Here is a 20,010-nt window from a genome sequence, read left to right as displayed (position 1 = left end):
TCTGTTACTTGAGGTCAACTGATTAGTCAGCCCTTCATTAGTGATGATAAGAGAGAAGAAGGGTTTGCATTCCAGAAAATACCAAGCTACTTCAGTGTGCTCTGATGGTTTGCGTTTTAAGGTACTGGTAATATAACAAGACTTCTCCTTTATAATGCATAGACATTGTAGCATTGAGCACACACCCTTTTTAATATTCAGCCTGTGATATTCTTTACTCAAAACAAAACAAAACCCCAGAGCACAACTTTAACCCTCATTACTTCTAGAACACCAGTTTGCACTGGCCTTTTACCAAACAATTCTTTTACTCTTCTTTTCCTTGCTGTTTGCGGCATTATGTTGTTTGAAAGCTTCCTGAAAGCTGAAGTGTTTGTTTTACAATTCACCATTTGATTTTTGTAACTCTTCATCTTGTAGTTGCACCTGATGGCTCCATGTTATTGTAGGACATTCATCAGGGAAGGCTGCTCAGATATGGATTTAAGCCAATAGCTCCTGGTGACTACTCTGGGTATTCAGAATCCCAGCATACTTGGTAGCCTTTCTCAGAGTGAGTTTTTAAGCAAAGCAAAGCAAAACCAAGCAAAGCAAAGCAAAGCAAAACAAAACAAACAAAAACAAAAACAAAGCAAAACAAAACAAAAAACCAAAAACTAACCATGTCCTGTATTGACATACTTCAGTTAACGAGGACAGTCAGCTAGAAGCAGGACTATAAAGCCTCACAAGCAAGACTTTTAAAGAGACTTTCCCAGAAGTATGGACTTTGATTGCTCAGGCCATTGTTTCAGTTTTGACAGTGGTGCTGTCTACATGCTGAGTTTTACAGCCTAAATGGTAGTATCATCATGAAGTCAGAAGGTGTTGGGGCCTACTAAGGTCTGGGGCCTTGTTACAATGATATATATTCAGTTTCAAACATTCAGGAATGGGAACGGTTCATCAGGTAAAGGCGCAGGTCCAACACACAGTGACTGGAGCCCACATGACGGTGTACAGTGTGAGCAGCTGCTGTGAGCTGCAGCAGTTGTGGCTTCCCTGCTATGGTTGACTGTACTCTGGAACCGTGAGCCACATTAGCCCTTCCTTAGGTTGCTCTTATAAAGGTATTCCATCACAACAACAAGAAAAGGTTGGTTATCATTTGGATTCTAGGCCTTTACCTCTTGTCTACATCCTGGAAGACATGAAAAAGCAGCAGACATTATTGCTATTCTCCAGAATGAGCTAGTCCTGCGAACCAGACACTTTGTACACTGGTTACATTTATAGCATTTGGGGCATCAAAAAGTCAATATGTGAAACTATAAACAAGCTGAATTGGTTGGTTCATATACTTAACCTGTCATCTGGGAAGGCTGTCTGACATGGTGTTTTAGTTAGGGCTTCCATTGCTGTGAAGAGACACCATAACCAAGGCAATTTTTAAAAAGGACAACATTTAATTGGGGATGGCTTACAGGTTCTGAGGTTCAGTCCATTATCATCTTGGTGAGAGGCATGGCAGTGTCCAGGCAGGCATTAGGCAGGAGGAGCTGAGAGGTCTACATCTTGTTCTGAAGGCAAACAGGAAAAGACTTCAGGCGGCTAGGAGGAGGGTCTCAAAACCCATCCCCACAGTGACACACTTCCTCCAGCAAGGCCACCCCTACTGTAATAAGGGCACACCTCCTAATAGTGCCACACCCTGGGCCAAGCATATTCAAACGACCACACATTGGCTATGGAGACTCTTGATAAAAACAGTTTTTGACAGGCCTTTCTATGGTATTAAAATACAAACCTCAGAATGGTTTTAAAATGCAGGTAGAGGAAAATGAAAGTTACTAGACTTAGTGAAGAGATGTTGCATATAATGGCTTATTGCCTCTGTGTCAGAAACCTTAATGTAATTGTGTCATATGGCTCAAAGTATCATATAGATAGTAAAATATATTTTTTCTGAAAAATTAAAGTTTTAAAGACTATAAAGCATTTAAAATGTATGATATTGTATACATACTAAAAGTCTATGTTATATTTATATTAACTGACATGATTACATTGTTTTCATTAAAACTACTATTTTCAATGGCAAATTGCTCAATTTTTTTGTTTTATTTCAATATTTCATTATTATTCAACTTCATTTTTCTGGTAGTTGACTTACACAATTCACATATCTTAACAGTATTGCTAAATGCCAGATGATTAAGAAAATTAGTTGTATTAGTTTAGCTTATATTCTACAGTCAACACTTAGAACACTAGAGGCTCCATGTGATCTAGCATGTGCCTAGACATGTACCACGTCTTTGTAGCAATTTTTCCTCAAGGCTTTGACTTGAGAAGGAGGGTCTATTTAAACACACCTCAAGATTCATTTGTGTTTTCTGCTTGGCTCAGAGCAACAATGAAAGTGTGCATGACCACTGGAGGTCGTTCATGGAGAAAGACAGGCTCCATATTCATTCTATTCTCCATCTTCCAGGAGGCCTTGGCAGTCTCACAGGTTTGCAAGTGTGCTATGTGTAGTTACTGGAGCTGAGACGTGATAATGCTCTTTGATGAACAAGAGGTAGAGCAGTGCACCATGTTTAGAAGCTTTATTTAAGACTTTGAGGAACACAAGCAGGCAGCTAAACCAGACAGATGACCACCTGTGTTTAAAGTAGAAGCAATGTCTGAAATGGGCTAAGGTTGGACAATGGAAGATTAATTGACAAAGCTTAATTCAAAGCTACGACCTAATACTCTGGAGTAAAAATGGTCAAAGGTACCGGCAGGTTGAAGTCCATTGGCTTTGTCAGCAAGGTTGGGCCCACGAAGGCAAAGCAATTATCAGATGAGTCTGTTATCAAGGTGTACTGAGGCATACTTGATGCATAAGTCCGGTTGGTAAGTAGGACCTGAGGTCGGCTCTCACATGTTAGGAGTCCTCAGATGTTATTTTGATAAGAGACCACATTTACCAGGGTCCTTTTCTGGATTTAGCAGTTCTAAGTCTCCCGTGTTCGTCAACCGTGATGTTTGCACATCAGCATTCCCACAGCCTTGTCTGTGGACACAGTCGGCAGGTGTAGGTTCGCGTTCCCGCCCCATTCCTCCTGTTGTTAGATGGAGGCAGTCCTCTTTGAGACCTCAGGAGGAACCCACCATGAGGCCAGGGGCTCTTATTCCCTTTTGGCCTTCTTTAGATAGCTCTGCCTTCACCCTCACCGTCTTGGGCAAAGAGCCAGGCCTATAAAGCCAAAAGGTTTATTGGGGTTTAGTAGAACACTGCCTATGAAAATTCTTAGAATCAGCACCACATTGGTCCAACTATGTAAAAATGACACATGAACGTTCGCAATGTTCATGCTGAGAATAGAACTACAGAGGTGGACTGAGAAGGATATGTCCACAACCAAGGGGAGGTACTGAGGAATATCCCCATTACCGTATCTATAATGCTTTTCTGATTATTGCAATCTGAGCTTAGGTTCCTAAATGTTCCTGAGGGCAAGTCAGAATCAGCAATCTGATTCTTCTCTGTTGTCTGGTTATAAAATGTCAGCTGAGTGATTCTTAACCCAAGAATCTGGAAATGACAGTGGGTGGTTTTGCTTATTATAATTCCTGGGGGAAAATATGTGAATTTCTCACAATACACAGGATAAAACCCTGAAGAAAATAAGAATTATCCTGGCTAATAGGGAGATGGCTCAATGGTAAGAGGACTCACTGTGTGAGCAGGTAGGGCTTGGTCCAGATCTTTAGAATTCCTGTGAAAAGTACATGTGGCCCCTTGTACTCATACCCCAGTGCTGGAGGGTGGGGAAGGTGGAGACAGAAACCAGTCTAGCTGAACAGCAGGGAGATCCAGGTTCAGTGAGGGACAGTTTTCTAAGGGCTTAAAGCAGAGAGCAATAGAGAATGATTACCAACATCTTCCTTGCAGTGGAGCATCACATGTGTGTCTGCATACCACACACAGACATATGCGCATACAACACACATACACACCAAAGGAATCCTAGCCCCAGAGCTGACAGGACTGTGGTGATCTTTTGTTGGTTTCCAGAAGCAATCCTAATAACCATGCCAATTTTTTCTCCTCAGACCCACCCAGGAGTACTTGATGCTATGGTTCATTGTCTGCTTTTCTCAGACTCTTCAGAGAAGTCGACAAAAATTGTAATCTCGCATTTTTTTACATGATAATTCTGTACCTCTGCCTACACTACACTCCTTTCTCTCTCTTTAAAAAATAAATGTCTTTCTCTTTTCCAAGTGTTCCACTTCCCCACGTCTGTGTTCTCATTCCATGCCATCCTGTCCCCTGCATTTTTGTGCTGTCCTACCTTATCCTACCTCATACCACAAATTACAGTTTGGATCTTTCCAGATCTAAGAAACTATGTGTTAAAAGCCAGGCAGGCCCCAATGCCACTGTGAGATTGTGGAACCATAGGTAGGCACTGGAGATTGGGGAGACGTTAGGGAAGTTGAACTTAGATGTGTCCTTGAAAGGAATATTGGACCCTGAGGCTTCCTTCTTCTTCCCCTGTGCAACTCTGCAGGCGTGGGGTAAGCACCCTCCTGGACCTGTACTTCCAAGTAACATGCTGCCTTCACACAGGCACAAAGCAGCTGGGCCAGATCACTATGGATTTAATGGCCCCTTCCTCCTTTTGTGTTTGAGCACTTCAAAATTAAAGGGAATAGCACCTGAAATGCATGCCCCCGACAGTCTTTAGTTTGGAGCTGCTTCAGGTGGCACTGGCTCTATTTCCTAACCATAAATGATCTTCCAATTTCATCAAAATCCAGATTGTACCTGCCATGTGTGGCTGTCACTCACTCTTAAGTTTCTTTGGAAGTCTCTGCAAATAAGCCCTTCACAAACCATCACTTAGATTACCCTTGCTTCAGCTTATCTCTTCATCTCCCACAGAAGACACATCAAGTAAATGTCTAACTTTTCCCAAACTCTAATTTAAGATTTCCTTTCTGTCTGCACATGTCCAGGACTGTGACTGCTCCATGTCTGGTTCCTTTCCCTCACATCCTCCATACACTGATATTAGACACTAGCCTCCTCCACCACTCCCAAGTTGACCACAGTGAGATCCAAGATATTTTGTTCTTATTCTCTCCCTCCCCGCCACCTCTCTCTTTTCTGAGGATTGATTCTGGACTTCTTTCATGTTATAAAGGTGTTCAACCACCAAGCACACCCAAAACCCTGACATACTTTTATAATGCTGTAGTGTGATGATTGTTTTTATATATGACTATCTCCATGTCAGGCCTGAGAACTCATAAGAGCAAAGACTGCTTTTCCCTTACTATTCGTATATAGCATCTAACACTGTGCTTTGAAGGTGTTCACTAGAGGTTGCTTAGGGTTGGAACTTAGTGGTAGAACTCTTGCTTTGCATGAGTAAGGCTCTGACTTCCATCTCTGGCACTGGAGAAAGAGTTGCACAGTGAACAAATGTGAGTGACCTGAGTCTATGTTAGACTAGCGGGTCTCAACCCATGGAGTGTGTCCTCTTTGGGGGTTGCATATAAGATATTTACATTATGATTTATAACAGTAGCAGAATTATAGTTCCAAAACAGCAACAATAAATTTATGGTGTGGATCCCACAGTATGAGGAATTGTATTAAAGGGTCACAGCATTAAAAAGGTTGAGAACCACTGTTGTAGACAATGCTTAGCACAGCTGGAGAGCTGAACAAGCTTCTTTACATTTGTTTGAAACAATATCCAAACACTGAAAGCCCAGGCTGGCCTTAAACCCTCAGCTATTCTATTGCAGTCTACTGAGTTCTAGGATTGCCAGGATATGCCATCATGCCCAGCTTTAAACTAGGTGTCCCCCCTTTTATAAGAGTGCCCTTTTCAGAAGCTACCATCTTCTGCAGTTTTTCACTTAATGTTTAGCACCATTTTCCTGTAACCCAAGTTGCAAAACTCCATTTTCCCGATCCTGTTTTGAGCACAAAGTCTGAGTCACCTAGTCTGGTAAGTCTCCTTCAGAGATTTAAAGTCATTTCCTTTAATTCATCTTAGCTTTCAGCATACTAATAGATGCTTCCACTTAGAACAACATTTCCCAGTCAGCCTTCCTGTAGTTCACCACTGTCTCATAAAAGATATTTATATGAAAAAGAAAAAACTACAAGATTTTCTACATGTTGTTGGACTTTTCCTGGCCAAGTCACAGGGCTCACAGACCTCAGCAGACTAAGCCCCAGCACCTGATTGTGGCTTACACTGTATTTCCACTGCAGACCAGCAGCAAGACCGCTCACCGCAGAGACTGAGTGGCTCAAGCTGATGCGTCTTGACAGATGATGGAGAAGGTTCAAAGCACTTGCCTTGGCCAGGAAGTTCCACATTTTCTGGGTTTGTACACGTGTCTCTCAAAGGGCCATGTGCTACAAGCTTGGCCCTTGACACATTATGCTACTGAGAGAAGGTAGGGCCTTTGCCAGGTGGAGTAAAATAGAGGAGGTTAGGCCATCAGGGTTATGTCTATTGTGAAAATATTGGTATGTGGTTTGTGTTCCTCCTCTCTTCATTCACAGCATCTCAAGTGAGTAGCTTGCTCTAACACACCCTTCCACAGTGATGTCTGACCAGCCACAGGCCCAAGGCAACCATGATCCAAAATCATCATTCCTTCCTTTAATTTGACTATCTTCAGCATTTTGTCATGGTGGTAGAAAACTAACACACATGTCACTTCTGTTCACTACACAGTGGTTACAGAATCATATGACAGCAACCCATCACCAAAGGCAGGGAATACATAGGTTCCCCGGACTGGAAATTCTTGGCCAACAATACCAGTAACTGCCCAACATAGTATCTATGTCCTTTAGGGTCTTTATGAGCTCACTTTTGAGTGAAGCTTCCAGTGTAATGGCTGATATTGTTAACTTGTTAGTATCTGGAGTCATTCAGAACACAAACCGGTAGGTGTTGCTGCGAGCGATGTTCTTTATTAGACTAGCTGAGGCGGGAGGAGCAGCACCCTTCCATGGTGGGTGTAAAGCAGCCTGTGTCCATGCTTAGCCTGAGCTCTGTACATTCCTTCCTCGCATCTGGAACCCCCACTGCACTGAGCTGCACGGAAGCCTCTCCTTGAGCAAAGCAACTGGTCACACTTCCCTAATAACATTTAAAATCCCTTAGTAGCTCCATTTTAGTCAAACACATCCTGGAATATATTTGGACACTGGGGACAGCGGGCCATTTCAGTCTAGACTAGTTTTGGATCCATTAGTGTAGTATGGAAAACTGTGTCCTGTTAGTGAACCTTTATAAAAATAATCCCTCTTTATCACATTACATGTAGCATGACTGGGTGGCCATGACTAAAATCAGCTGCCTCATGGGAAAGAATATGCACATGAAAAGTAGGCAAAGGCCCAAGGCTATCAATCAATAAAGCAAGCAAGCAAGCAAGCAAGCAAGCAAGCAAGCAAGCAAGCAAGCAAGCAAGCAAGCAAGCAAGCAGACATCTGAGTTAAGGTTTTACTGCTGTAACAGACCCCATGACCAAGACAACTCTTATAAAGGACAACTTTTAGTTAGGGCCGGCTTACAGTTTCAGAGGTTCTGTCCATTATCATCATGGCAGTAAGGATGGCAGCATCTAGGCAGACTTGATGCCAGAGAAGGAGCTGAGAGTTCTGCATCTTGATCTGAAGGTAACTGAGATTGTCTCTTCTGCAGGCAGCCAGGAGGAGGATGGATCTCTTCCCCCCTGGGTGGGGCTTCAATGTCTACCCCCACAATGATGCACTTCCTCAACAAGGCCACACCTCTCAATAATGGCACTTCCTGGGCCAAGCATATTCTATGTGGGCTGAACCTTTTCAAACCACTACAGCAAGCAAGCAAGCAAACAAGCAAAAACAATTACCTACCATCCACCCCTCGCAGCCAAACTTATCCTTTTGGAACCACACTAACCAAGGGCTCTTAAGCAAATCTTACTTAGCCTACTGTCCTTCAGGGTATCCACTCTTTGCTTCTGAATGGGTTCTTTTTTATTTCTAACATGATGCCAAGAATCCTGAAAATGAGACCATGGAGTCCCAGAATGAATGAGAAGGAGGAACATAGCCACTGCATCATTCTTTCTGACAGGACACAGTATGGTTGGATGACATCCTTACAGCCACAGTGAATCACATCCTCAGTCAATCACAATAAACTTTATATTGCTTTGATCACATGTTTTGTCACATCAACGAGAAAAGAACAATTCGGTCAACTTTGGCCATTCCATCGTTTGCTCAAGGACAGTAAATATTGCTTCTGACTATAGTTGACGCTGTGATAGAACTGAGGACACAACTGTGAGCAGGCTCCAGGGAGGGAGGCAGATGCTGAGCAGTGAAGTCCATTGCAGGCTCAGGATCTCAGAGGGTAAGCACCAATCCCCACATCCCCAGCCCAGTCTGGTACATGTGCTTGCCTGCTAGCAAGAGAGGGGGCAAATGAGCCAGGAGGAAGGGAAGGGGGAGGGAGGGGAGGGGAGAGGAGGAGGAGGAGGAAGAGGAGGAGGAGGAGAGAAAGAGGGAACCAGATAAGGAGAGAGAAGGAAGGAGGAGGGAAGAAGGAAGAGAGTGAAAAGGTCAGAGAGAAAAAGAAAAATATGGGGAGTGGTGAGGGAGAGAGGTGGGGAGGGAAGAAAGAGGAAAAGGGGGCAGAAATATGTGAAGGGAGGGAAGGGGTGGAAGTGGGAGAGAGGGAGAGAGAGAGTGGGGAAGAGAGAGGGAGGGGGAAGAAAGACAGGAAGGAAGAGAAGGGGTAGAGGTGGAAGAAAGAGGGACTGAGATAGAGCGGGAGGGAGATAGTGAGGAATGGAGGGGCACACAGGAGCACACTAGAGCTACTGTCTTAAGAAACAAGCAAAGGACATCATTTTGCAGAGATGACAGTGGGCAGGTGTACCAGGGAGAAGTGAACAGGGGACAGGCACTGTCTGAGCTCTGGGGACAGAGGTCACTTGCAATTGCGGCTAACAGGTGAGCCCAAAGGAGGGAGCACCTGACAGAACATAGAGGAGTTTGTCTTTAAAGAACTTGAACTTTGCCCCTCCCCAAATACATGTCTCTGAATTCAGTATGTCCCTCTAGCAGTTTTCCCTTCCTCCCATGATCTGCCTTTTACAGTGGAAGTGTCATCTCTATCCCATACAAATAAACGTTTCTCTGTGAAAGTGTCCTTACTTCTGACATCCAGAAAAATATCAGTTTGTTTCTACACTTTACTGCTTACATAGCATCTTTCTTTCTTCCTTTTTTTTTTTTTTTTTTAAAGAATGTCTCTTGGTCTTGTATTAAAGTAGCATCTGCCTTGGGACACCATGGCTCCTTGAAGAGTCCTTGCTGGCTCCCTCTAGCTGTCTTGTCTTACCAGCATCATCATAGTCAGGTGCACAGATCACATCCCCATAGAGCTTTAGTAAACACTGAAATCTGTATGCAGCAATGAAGAGAATACCCTTTTTTGATAAAAACATTTTTGGTCAATGAGATTATTAAATGTACCTACATGGGGGCTAAGTTTTGTTTGGGGCACTTAACACGTTGACTCCAATGGAGTTGAGTATTTGAGGGTCATTTACCTTGATTGGACTCTGGTGTTCTATTGGTATGTTAATGAAGTAAAGCTACCAAGCCAGAAAGCTGGTTCTGGAGTGCAGTGGTTTGAATAATAAATGTCCCCCATAGTCTTGGGCTTTTCACTACTTGGTCCACCCAGCTGGTGGTGCTGTCTGGGTATGTTTTGGAGGTATAGCCTTGCTGGAGAACATATGTCACTGGGGTAAGCCTTGATATTTTAAACAAATCTGTAAATAAATAAGCAAACAAATAAAGCCATTAGTTGAAATTTAGGACTTTTAATTTTGTGGGAACTCTAGGTGTTATAATAAAATGTTTTTTCCTTATAGATTTACTTGCTAATTATATTTTTATGTAGCTAAAGATACAGTCAGGTGTTCATGCACAGGGATGCCCTTTATAAGTAGTTACGTCATTAAATAAATATATTTTAGGAACATTATTTTCCATGTGTCTAACTTTAGTATTCCCTTATTATTTAAATAAAATTCCCTTATTATTTAAATAAAATTCCCTTATTATTATTCAAATAAAAAAAACAAAGAAAACCCAGACCCCCCCTTTCCCAAGTAAGTTAATTAGCATCATAGAGTATTTTTTGAGGAGAAAATGATGGGGATCTGGATAAACCTCCAGAATAAGCCTGGAGGAATCTAGAATACGTCCCATAAAATACACTAAAGGGCGTGATTATTCGTTCTGAGAGGCTGTGCACATGGCAAAGCTGTGAAGAGCGACCCGTCAGAGCCGGACTGCAGCTCAGAAGTAGAGTGTGCCTGGTGTGCCAGGGCACGGTTTGATCATTAAGGTGGAGATTTGAACTTCCCAAAGCATTACTTTAGTAAAAGTGTCTGAGTCACACAATGGTAATCTACATCCACCGACCTAGAGAGCCAGGCCTTTCCCATACATCTCGGGCTGTCCAGTCAACTCTAATCACCTGGTCGACATTGTTCTCACCTCAAACAAAGCAAGTTTATTCTATTCAGCTGCTATTCTAGCTCTATTTTAGCGATATTCAATATTTGAATAAAATGAATTTCCCCTAAGATTGCCATTATCCCTTAAGTATTCGGCCTCAGAAGTCTGATCCTAGACAAATATAGATCCTCTCTAAAGATGGTTGCATAGTGTGGGAAGAACAGGATCCTGAAGTTTTTGCCACTCAAACTCAGACACTTCTTAGCTTAATTACTTAAAGCAGTATAATATGTCTATCCTGGGGGAGGGGTGTCCTTTCTGGTCCTCACCCTGCCTGCTTGTTACTTAGGATTCATTTGTAGGGTGGTCTGGATCAGAGCTTTTTCTACTGTCTGTTACTACACTAGTTACCTGGTATTGCTCTAGTTTGGTGTTCATGAGAGCCTGCTTTAATCAGCAGGGGTAACCAGCACTAGTGTCCTGAGGTGCTGAGTTTAAGTATTACTTCAGAACACAATCATTTTAAGATTGATGACCACTGTTAATATTTATAATCTTGGGTTGAAAATTAATAAATGCCAAGACTTTCTAGTTAATTATTTATACCCACAATATGGAACTGAATGCCGTGTGTGTGTGTGTGTGTGTGTGTGTGTGTGTGTGTGTGTGTGTGAGAGAGAGAGAGAGAGAGAGAGACAGACAGACAGACAGACAGACAGAAGGATTTAACACCTCATCCCTGTAATCTGGTATGGGAAAACCACGAGCTTGTGGGTTTCGTTGCCTTATTTAGGAAAGGGCTGCTGTGCACTACCCAGGCGTGCGGGTAGCTGACGTGGCTCCTTGCCTGTCTTTTCTCCTTACTCATTGCTTGTCCTCGTGTTCATCATTTGCCAGCTATTGTTGCTCTCCGCATCCTTGGACTCAACTCCAGAAACCTTCCAATAGCTTTTCTTTTATTCTTTCATTATTATCTTCCAACTCCTGCTCCTTTGGTTTTTTGCTTCTTGTTGAACCTGACCACTTTCTATTTACTGACGTCTGAGGGTGCACTTGGGGCCTGGTGCACAGTAATTACGCTCTCTACTACTGAGATGCACCTTTCCTATGTCTGGCGAGGTACGCTCTGTTGTAGTATGAATTTAATCTTTGGGGTTGTGGTTTCTACTCTGATTTTGATCATTCAGTTCCCACACAACCTTTATACTTATAATAATCTTTTAATGCACTAGAGCTGGGCAGATATCTTACCCTCTATGCTGTTATGTCTACTTTCTTGCCAACAATCTCACAATTTGACTTGCCACGTTTCAGTCTAGATTGCTCTTACCTCCCTCCAATTGGCCAGCCTTCATTACCATGTTTTTAAAGATTTTTACCCCAAGGGGTCTTCTCTTCTCTCCATCTAGTTCACCTTCCTTAGACCCCAAGCCCAGTAACCAAAACTTCCACCTACCTCCTACCCAGCTATAGGCTTTTGGCATCTTTACCAATCAGGGCTAACTTGGAGGGCAAGGTTACATAAGTCCCTTGGGAATGTCACTTGGGTAGTGCAGACTCTCTTATCCCTGGGGGCAACCAGGCCTTGGGGGTCAGTATTTAGCATTACAATACATAGCAAAAGACCAAACCTCAACAGAGCTCTCTGCCTATAGTGGAATGTTGGTCTGTAGACATAACATGACCATTGTGCTATTTTGAAATTACAGCAGCTGGGGTTACCCACTGGAAACACTCATGCCTAGTAGCATTCGGTAGTCAAGGGGTGGGGGTGGAGGGTCAGATCCTCACTTCAGATGCTAGCAGCCCACCTCCAGCTGTGTTTAACCCTGTCCTAGCTGTACGTGGTCTTGAAGGGGTGCTAGAGCACATAGAAGGTAGGAGGGTAGAGGCTTTTTGTTTTGTTTTTTGTTTGTTTGTTTTTCTGTAATTTAGCTGACCAAGATATCCACATTGCAAGTAACTCCATTAAAGTCACTGATTCACCATGATGGACTTGGATGAGATAATGTAATTGGTCCTTTGATATTCTGTCTGGGTGAACAGGCATTTCTTGCCCATCTCACCAGGAAGGATCACAGGAACCTCCCATCTTCTATCCTGCTCACACTTCCTACCTTTTCCCCAGTCCATTCCTCCTATTTCCATCACTACTTCATCTTCCTGGAATTTTCTTCTTTCTGCCAGGTTTTTACAGTGGCTTACCTGGCTAAAGTGCTTAGCTGGAGGTCTTTGCTGGACAGCAAGCTTGGGAGATACATGTATCTTGGGAGTAGGTGAAGCTCACAGAGAAGACGAGTGCCTGCAGATTCTTGTTTATTTTATTTTGTGGCACTGGGGAGCAAACACAGGACCTTATATATGCTAGCATGTACTCAACCACTGAGCCACAGCCCTCCTCCACCTTTTAGCTTTTTACAAAATCATTCTTACTGCTGTCTTCCATTCATTCTTCTACCTGTGTGAACCTTCTTCCAGGGCAGAGGGGCAAAGTGAATGTAATAATCTTTACATATTTTAATTTGCAAAAAGGCCTATGTAGATTTTGCTGTGCAATTAACGTTTGCTTCTAGTACAGTATACTTACTAAGAAAAAAAGAAGGGTGTTTCTTCAGTGCCATGTGTAGTGCACTGTTCAAAGCAAACAGGAGACAACATGTACAGTAGAATGCAGATCATAGCGCATGCTACTTGAAAGCTCTATAGGGAGTTCAAATCAAGTCCTACAAAATCACAGAGAAATGGAACTTTTAGTGTGGAAGTGGACCGATTAGCACTAATAATTGAGAGGCAATATAAAGTTGAAACAGGAACTCAAGGGGAAATAATTGAGTCATTGATGTTTAATTGAAGTGTAAGTGTCTGAAAATCACTGAGGGAAAACCCCAGACTCAGAGAGTAGGCACGCAAAAACAAAGAGTGTTTATTCTGCAGAAACAACCAGCGGAGGTCAACCATTCTCCAAAATGGCAAAGCTGAAGGCGTATAGGCCTTCTTATAAGAAACCAAGTGGCGGACTCTAGGGGGTCACAGGTGGTCAGTGGTCTGCTTTCCTATGTCATGAACGTTTTAACCATGGGATGAGATGGGCTGCCCAGTACAGATGGCCCATTCTGAGATATTTCCCCATTTTTGTGGTCATCCCCAGGCTGTTCTTTGGGAGGGTTCCTTGTCCCTGGATTTTATGGTCTGTTCCTGAATCTGGTGCCTTTTGGCCTAGTTTCTGGGACTTATAGTCTGTTCCTGGATCTGGTACCTTAATGACCTCCTTTTCAAAATTAGGCCTGGTCCTTAAATGGAGGCAAATGGGGTTTATGTCATCCTTTCAAGAATAGAAGAATAACATGAGGCATGCGTAGGAATATATATATATATATATATATATATATATGATTTTATTTGAAATATATATATATATGATTTTATTTGAAACATGATCTTAGTATATATTCTAAATTAGCTTGGAAATCACTTTATAGCCCAGCCTGTTCTTACACTCAGGAACCTCCTTCCCTACATTTCCCATGTGTTGGATTATAGGTGTACCACATCACAGAGGTGGTATATATCATATTCATAGTATTTGAATATATTATCTGCTTTGTCAGACATTATGTTTATTTCTTGCTTGTTGAGGTTCTGGAGATGGAACTCCAAGGCTCACATGTAAGAACTCTATTCGTGAGCTCTAGCAGGAACTTACTTTACCCTTTGAAGCCCCAGAGTACGACACTGTTCCTGTTATCATTGCTCAGATACTTGTCTAGCACAGGAGGAAATGGAAGTAAGCGAGGGAGGTTCTGTAGTAACTGAGATTCACAAGCTCACATATCTTTGCATATAACTGCAGTCATGGGACTGGAGAGATAGCTCAGCAGGGAAGCGCACTTTCCACGATGCCTGTTGACTTGAATTCAAGCTCCTGAATTCATACAGTGGGAGGAGTGCAACAACTCAGTAGATTTTCAACCCCACAGCATGTTAGTTCTTGGGCATGCACGCGTGTGAGCACATACGCACCCCTCCCCTTCCACGCACCCCAGAGGGAAGTTTAAAACAGTCAAAATTCTAATTCCGACATTATGAAAATGTGCTTGGTCATACTCATGTGTTGGATTATAGGTGCACACCACACCACATAAAGGTGGTGTATAAAATATTCATTAGTATTTGAAAATATTATGTGCTTTGTCAGATATTATACTCATCAGCCTCATACTCATTTAGTTTTCTTATTAAGTCCATATTCCACTTGATTAAATGTATATAAGAGTCAGTTTATACTACTAGTCATCAGTTTACAAAAGAAATAGTAACATAAAGGTAGGATTCTCTTATTTAAAACTAATCTCTCATTAAAAAACATATTTAGAAATTGCTCCTAACTGTTACCTGTGTATGAATAATAATAAATATATTCAGTACTGTGTGCAAATTATATGATGGGCAAAGAAGTCACAGACCTTCATAGTGAGCTGTTTAAGAGGAAAAAGTAATTGTTCCTGATGTCAGGTAGTCTTATGGTTGATTTTTTTAAAATGCTGCACACATATGTCAAAAAAAAAAAAAGGGAAAAAAGTTGTTTCAAAGGCACAGATGATAGGGCAGTCTTCTGCCAGAGTTAAGGCTAGATCAAATGTTCATGCTCAGTAGATAAAGTATTTTCTAAGTGTCACATAAAATTGGTTGTGGCAGTGGATGCCTATGATCCAAACAATTGGCACCTAGAAATACTGATATCAGAAATCAGGGTCGTGAGCTAGCAGTATGGCTTAGCAAGATAAGGCACTTGCTGCCTAGCAAGCACAAGGCCCTGGGTTCAGTCCCCAGCTCCGGGGGGAAAAAAGATAAGACACTTGCTTTGTACTGAGGACTTGAGTGTTTTCTCTCCCACCCCCAGACACCTACTACTAATGAAAAAAAAAAAGGCAAAAGTTCAAGGTCATCCTTTCAATTGAGAGATCAACCTGGGCTATGAGGGACATTACAAAAATAAAAGTAAGAAAGAAAGAAAAGACAGGAAGGAAGAAAGAAAGAGAATTTGGGGTGATATTAGGTAATTTAGGAGGTTTAAAAGGCTTATTCTCATTTGGATGTGGTCAGGAAGAAGGGGTGAGTCAATAATTGGGTGTCCCAAATAAGTCATACACAGATACTATAGCAAGAGGTGTAATTGGCAAAAAAAAAAAAAAGTCAGAAATATAGCCACTAGCCTCAAAAGAGGGACATTAGGGTACATGCTCAATGATGGCAGTAATTGTGGTGTTGTCTCTTTTGTTGTGATACGGTCATAGAGTGGTCTTGACATAAGTAAATTAGGGTCAAGAGGGATAGCCAAGGGCTGGAGATAATGGCTCTCAGCAGTTAAAAACACTTGTTGCTCTTACAGAAAAATAAGTCAGTCTCCAGCACCCAAATTGGATCTTATGACTGCCTGTAATCCCATGTCCAGGGGATCTGACCCCTCTTCTGGCCTTTGAGGGCACTTGCACACACATGGTACATACTCTATACAGAAACATATACTCAAGGGCACACGTATAAACCTTAAAGAGAGAGGCATCTGGGGCCTGACTGAGAGTGCCAACCCTGTCTCCAGCGACTTCAAGGCGCTGATGTTTTCTCAGAGTTCGGGTGTCAGGAACCATCAATATTCACAGCTAACAAACATTCAAAAGGACATGCAACTACTCCTGTGGAATTCCTGACAAAAACCGCCACCTGAGGCTTTGCATGGATAAACATGAAACCCAGGCTGATGAGTGTCTGAAAAACCAAGTTCTGTATTGCTCTACGAGTCAATACCACAACAAAGGCAGAGGACATTAGCAAAATTTAACAATGGATGTCAAGGCACCATTTGGATTGTGTTTCCGGTAAAGGCCATTACTGCAACAATCAGGAAATTCTGAGGAAGCCTGAAGTTTACATGATTACACCACTGATAGTTCTCTGACTTTGATAATTAGAACCGTGATTATTTATAGTGCAGGGTTGAGGGCCAAGGGAACATCAAAGCTGCAACTCGCTAACAGGTCGGAAAAATGTGTGTGCACACGTAACCATAGATACAGGTGAAGGGTAAAGCAAGATCTGGAGAATTTGGATGAAGATGTGGGAATTCTTTGGACTTTTTTTTCCAAATATTTTAGAGATCTATGATACAAATTGAAGACTAAAAAGTGTCTTCCTTTCTCTACTGATTGGGTCCTTTCCATTTTAGGGTTAAACATCCTGAGTGAGTTCAGCTTTGGCATTCATTCCATGTGCTTTGTTTCTGAGTTAAATATTTAGGTGCTATACTGGCCAGAGAATCAGAAAAATGGTGTACCTAGGGATTCCCTATGGCCTCTTTCGGCAGTGTCTCAGAAGCAGACAATCCACAGCCACTATACTCTTAAGAAACAAAGAGGGCCATAGGAATTGAACACCCACACAACAAACACAATAGCAGATATCAGCATCTAGAATTATAGTCATCCCAAACCCAGATGTTAATACACCTGGGCCTTGTATAGAGTCACAGTCAATAACAGCCAGGACACTATATCTCTATTAGAGCAAAGCAATCCTACTACAGTAGACCTTGAGAAATGCAATTTGGCCAAAGCCCCAGACAGGTATTCCAAAATAGCTATAATAAATATGCTATAAGATTTTAAAGATAATATGGATAAATCTATTTATGAAACACAGAGAGTAGAATGAAATAAAAAATGTTCAAGACCTATCAGTGAAAAAAGAATCAATGAAGAAAACCAAAACTGATGGGAAATAGGAAATGAAAAATGTAGGAAGTGAAACCAGATCCTTAGAGGCAAGCAAGCTGCAATGACAGAACACCCGGGAAGGAAGAGAAACCCTTAAGCAATGGAGGTAAGATACAAGAAATGGATATTTCAATCAGAGAAAATCTGAACTCTAAAAAAGAATAAGAATAATAGGAATAAAGGAAGCATAAGAAACTCAGGTCAAAGGCACTAAGTACTTACATAAAAAAAAAAACAGAACAAAAACAAACAAACCAAATTCCTATTAGTAACTTAATAGGACCGAAAGCTCTAGAATAAAAAGAAATAGCACCTGAAAGGAGAAGATGGCAATAAATGACCAAACTCAGGGTTGAAATCAATAAAATGGAAACAACATGTACAAAGTATCAATAGAACAAAGAATTGGTTCTTTGGGAAATCAGTTCAGGTTGACTCACACTTAGACAATTAACTAAGGGATGGTGAAAGAATTCAAGTTAACAATGCCTGTACCCTGGAGTGGGCACCAACACAACCCAATGTCATTTTTGGAGGTACTTTATCTCATAATCATGTTTTGTGACAATATATCTTAAAACTTTACAGGTCTTTGAATAAATATTCCACACTTTGTGTTTTTATGGGATTCCTGTATGTAGGAATGTGCTTATCTCTACATTATATATGTGTCTTGTGCTTTTTATTTGGATTTTTTTCTTCTGTTTTGTCCCATTCCAATTTGTTTTTATCATATCTGATCTATTATTATTATTTAGATATTTGTTTGTTTTCTAAGGAAGACAGCAGGGTGTGCATCTTAGTAGGAGAGTAACTGGGAAGGAGTTTGTGGGAGTTGGGGGAGGGGAAACTGAAATCAGAATGTATTATATGAAAAATTAATTTTCAATAAAAGATGCATGTTTATATTTACATCTAATGTCCATCATGAGGCTTCGTGTGGGCTTTCTTGAAGGTAAAGACTTAAATAGTCCTTTCAGTTGGCAGAATTTGTAGTTAGTTTTTCTTGTCCTCAAGGTGATTTATGAATTAGCTGCTTGGAATTTAATATTACATAGGTTTAAGTGATACATTTAAATCTATTTTAATTATATTTTATCCTATAGCAAAGTAGCAGAATAGAGCATTATAAGGATTTTATATAATAAAATTTTGCTGGTCATAGTGGCATATGCCTTTAATCCTAGCATTTGCGAGTCAGAAGCAAGCAGATCTCTGTGGCTTCAAGGGCAGGGCTACAGGTGCGACCCTGTCTCTAAGAAAATAAATATATTTTGATGAATTACTTGGAGTCCAGTTCTCCCAAATTTTTGTCATTAATATGATTCTTCCACCAGCACCTCGCCACTGAACTCATTTAATCCTAAGGACTTGTCTCAGTAAGAGTGAACTGTCAACCAACAAGGAGGGAAATAAAGGCCCTTCTAGCAGATGTGGAGGAGGCACAGCAAGGGCTCTGAAGACAATGACGTGGGGGTGGGGTGGGGCTCTCACTTTTCTGTTAACATGGTGACATAAGAAAATGGCCTGCTGTCACCGTCTGTCATCATCACTTTCCATGAATTCTCTGGCAGCAGACACTGGGCCTCTGTACCCTCGTGGATGACACCATTTAGCTGGTTTGGTAGCTTCTTCAGAAGCTACAGGACAAGATGGGGGTGGTTATTTTTTGTTTTTCTCAGTACTGGGGACAATCTAGATCCTTACACATGTGCTCCAATGGGCTACACCTCTAGTTTGAGATTCTCCCCACCCACAGGCCTTCCGTACACTGTCCTTTCTCTATTCCCGAGAGATGAGCGCAGCCTGCCTGCCCTTCGCCCCGGTTCTAACTGTCTGTAGTTTCAAACCCACTGCTTCCTACCCACACGTCACACTGCTTTTCTTTTCTCCTATCTCTGAGAAAGGGCCTCATCGTGTGGCCCTGGTTGACCTGGGTTTCACAGTGGCTGGCTTCCAACCCACAGAGATCTGCCTGGCTCTGCCTCCAGAGCACTAGGATTAAAGACTGCATCACCATGCCAAGCACTTAAGCTGTTTTCATTGTCCTGTGCTTTCTGCCCATCTCATCCTTTAACTGTTCATTTATCAGCACAGAATTCTCTTAAACGAAATAATTAAAACTTCCACTCGAGCGGATTTCTTTTATGCAAAATTCCTTGGAATAATCCAAGCCTTCATTACTCTGTGTGTCTGTGAGTGCCACAGCACCCATGTGGAGCTCAGGACAACCTTCTGTAAGTGGCTCTCTCCTACCATGGCTCTTCAGATAGAACTCAGGTAGCTTCCTATTAATCCGTAGTACCTCTCCCAGTCCTTTCTCACTATTGGTAAAAACGTTATCAAAAGCGACCCACTGGCCTTAAGACAAGTAGAAAAAGACAGTGACAGATGGTGTGGGAAGGAAGTGCAGATTGATTTTGTTGAACCTCCAGGAAGGGCACAGTGCATGGCACAGAGCAGGTAGGCTGTAAGGGAAAAGATGGTTGGGGTAGATTGATGGAAGATCATTCCTACTTCCTCTTCCAATTCGTTTGAGGCAGTGGGAAGTGTGTGTGTGTGTGTGTGTGTCTGTGTGTGTGTGTGTGTGTGTGTGTGTATGTGCGCATGGGCCTGTGCGCTGCAGTGAGATTTACAATCATCTGTGAAGTGAACAAATGAAGAAAAGTACAGCGACAGGGACAGATCGCTTCTAGCAGACAG

At 42.0% G+C, this 20,010-nt stretch overlaps 1 long non-coding RNA gene across 4 annotated transcripts in view; it reads right to left on the bottom strand.

The window, feature by feature from the left end:
* The window catches only part of LOC102555909 (uncharacterized), a 103,539-nt gene that overhangs the window by 51,616 nt on the left and 31,913 nt on the right, over nucleotides 1–20,010 (bottom strand). For 2 of the 4 annotated variants that reach the window (XR_015675918.1, XR_015675910.1), the window contains exon 4: nucleotides 1,464–1,559. This is a non-coding gene — a long non-coding RNA (uncharacterized LOC102555909). Of the gene's footprint in view, nucleotides 1–1,425; nucleotides 1,560–9,451; nucleotides 9,844–12,742; nucleotides 12,872–13,124; nucleotides 13,261–20,010 lie in introns of those variants that run through there. The other 2 variants (XR_015675913.1, XR_015675906.1) reach the window with 2 other exon arrangements.

Source organism: Rattus norvegicus, chromosome 2, assembly GCF_021556685.1.
Source record: "Rattus norvegicus strain SHRSP/BbbUtx chromosome 2, alternate assembly SHRSP_T2T, whole genome shotgun sequence".
Taxonomy (NCBI): domain Eukaryota; kingdom Metazoa; phylum Chordata; class Mammalia; order Rodentia; family Muridae; genus Rattus; species Rattus norvegicus.
The sequence above is the reverse complement of the archived record's forward strand: the minus strand, read 5'-3'. Positions and strand labels throughout refer to the sequence as shown.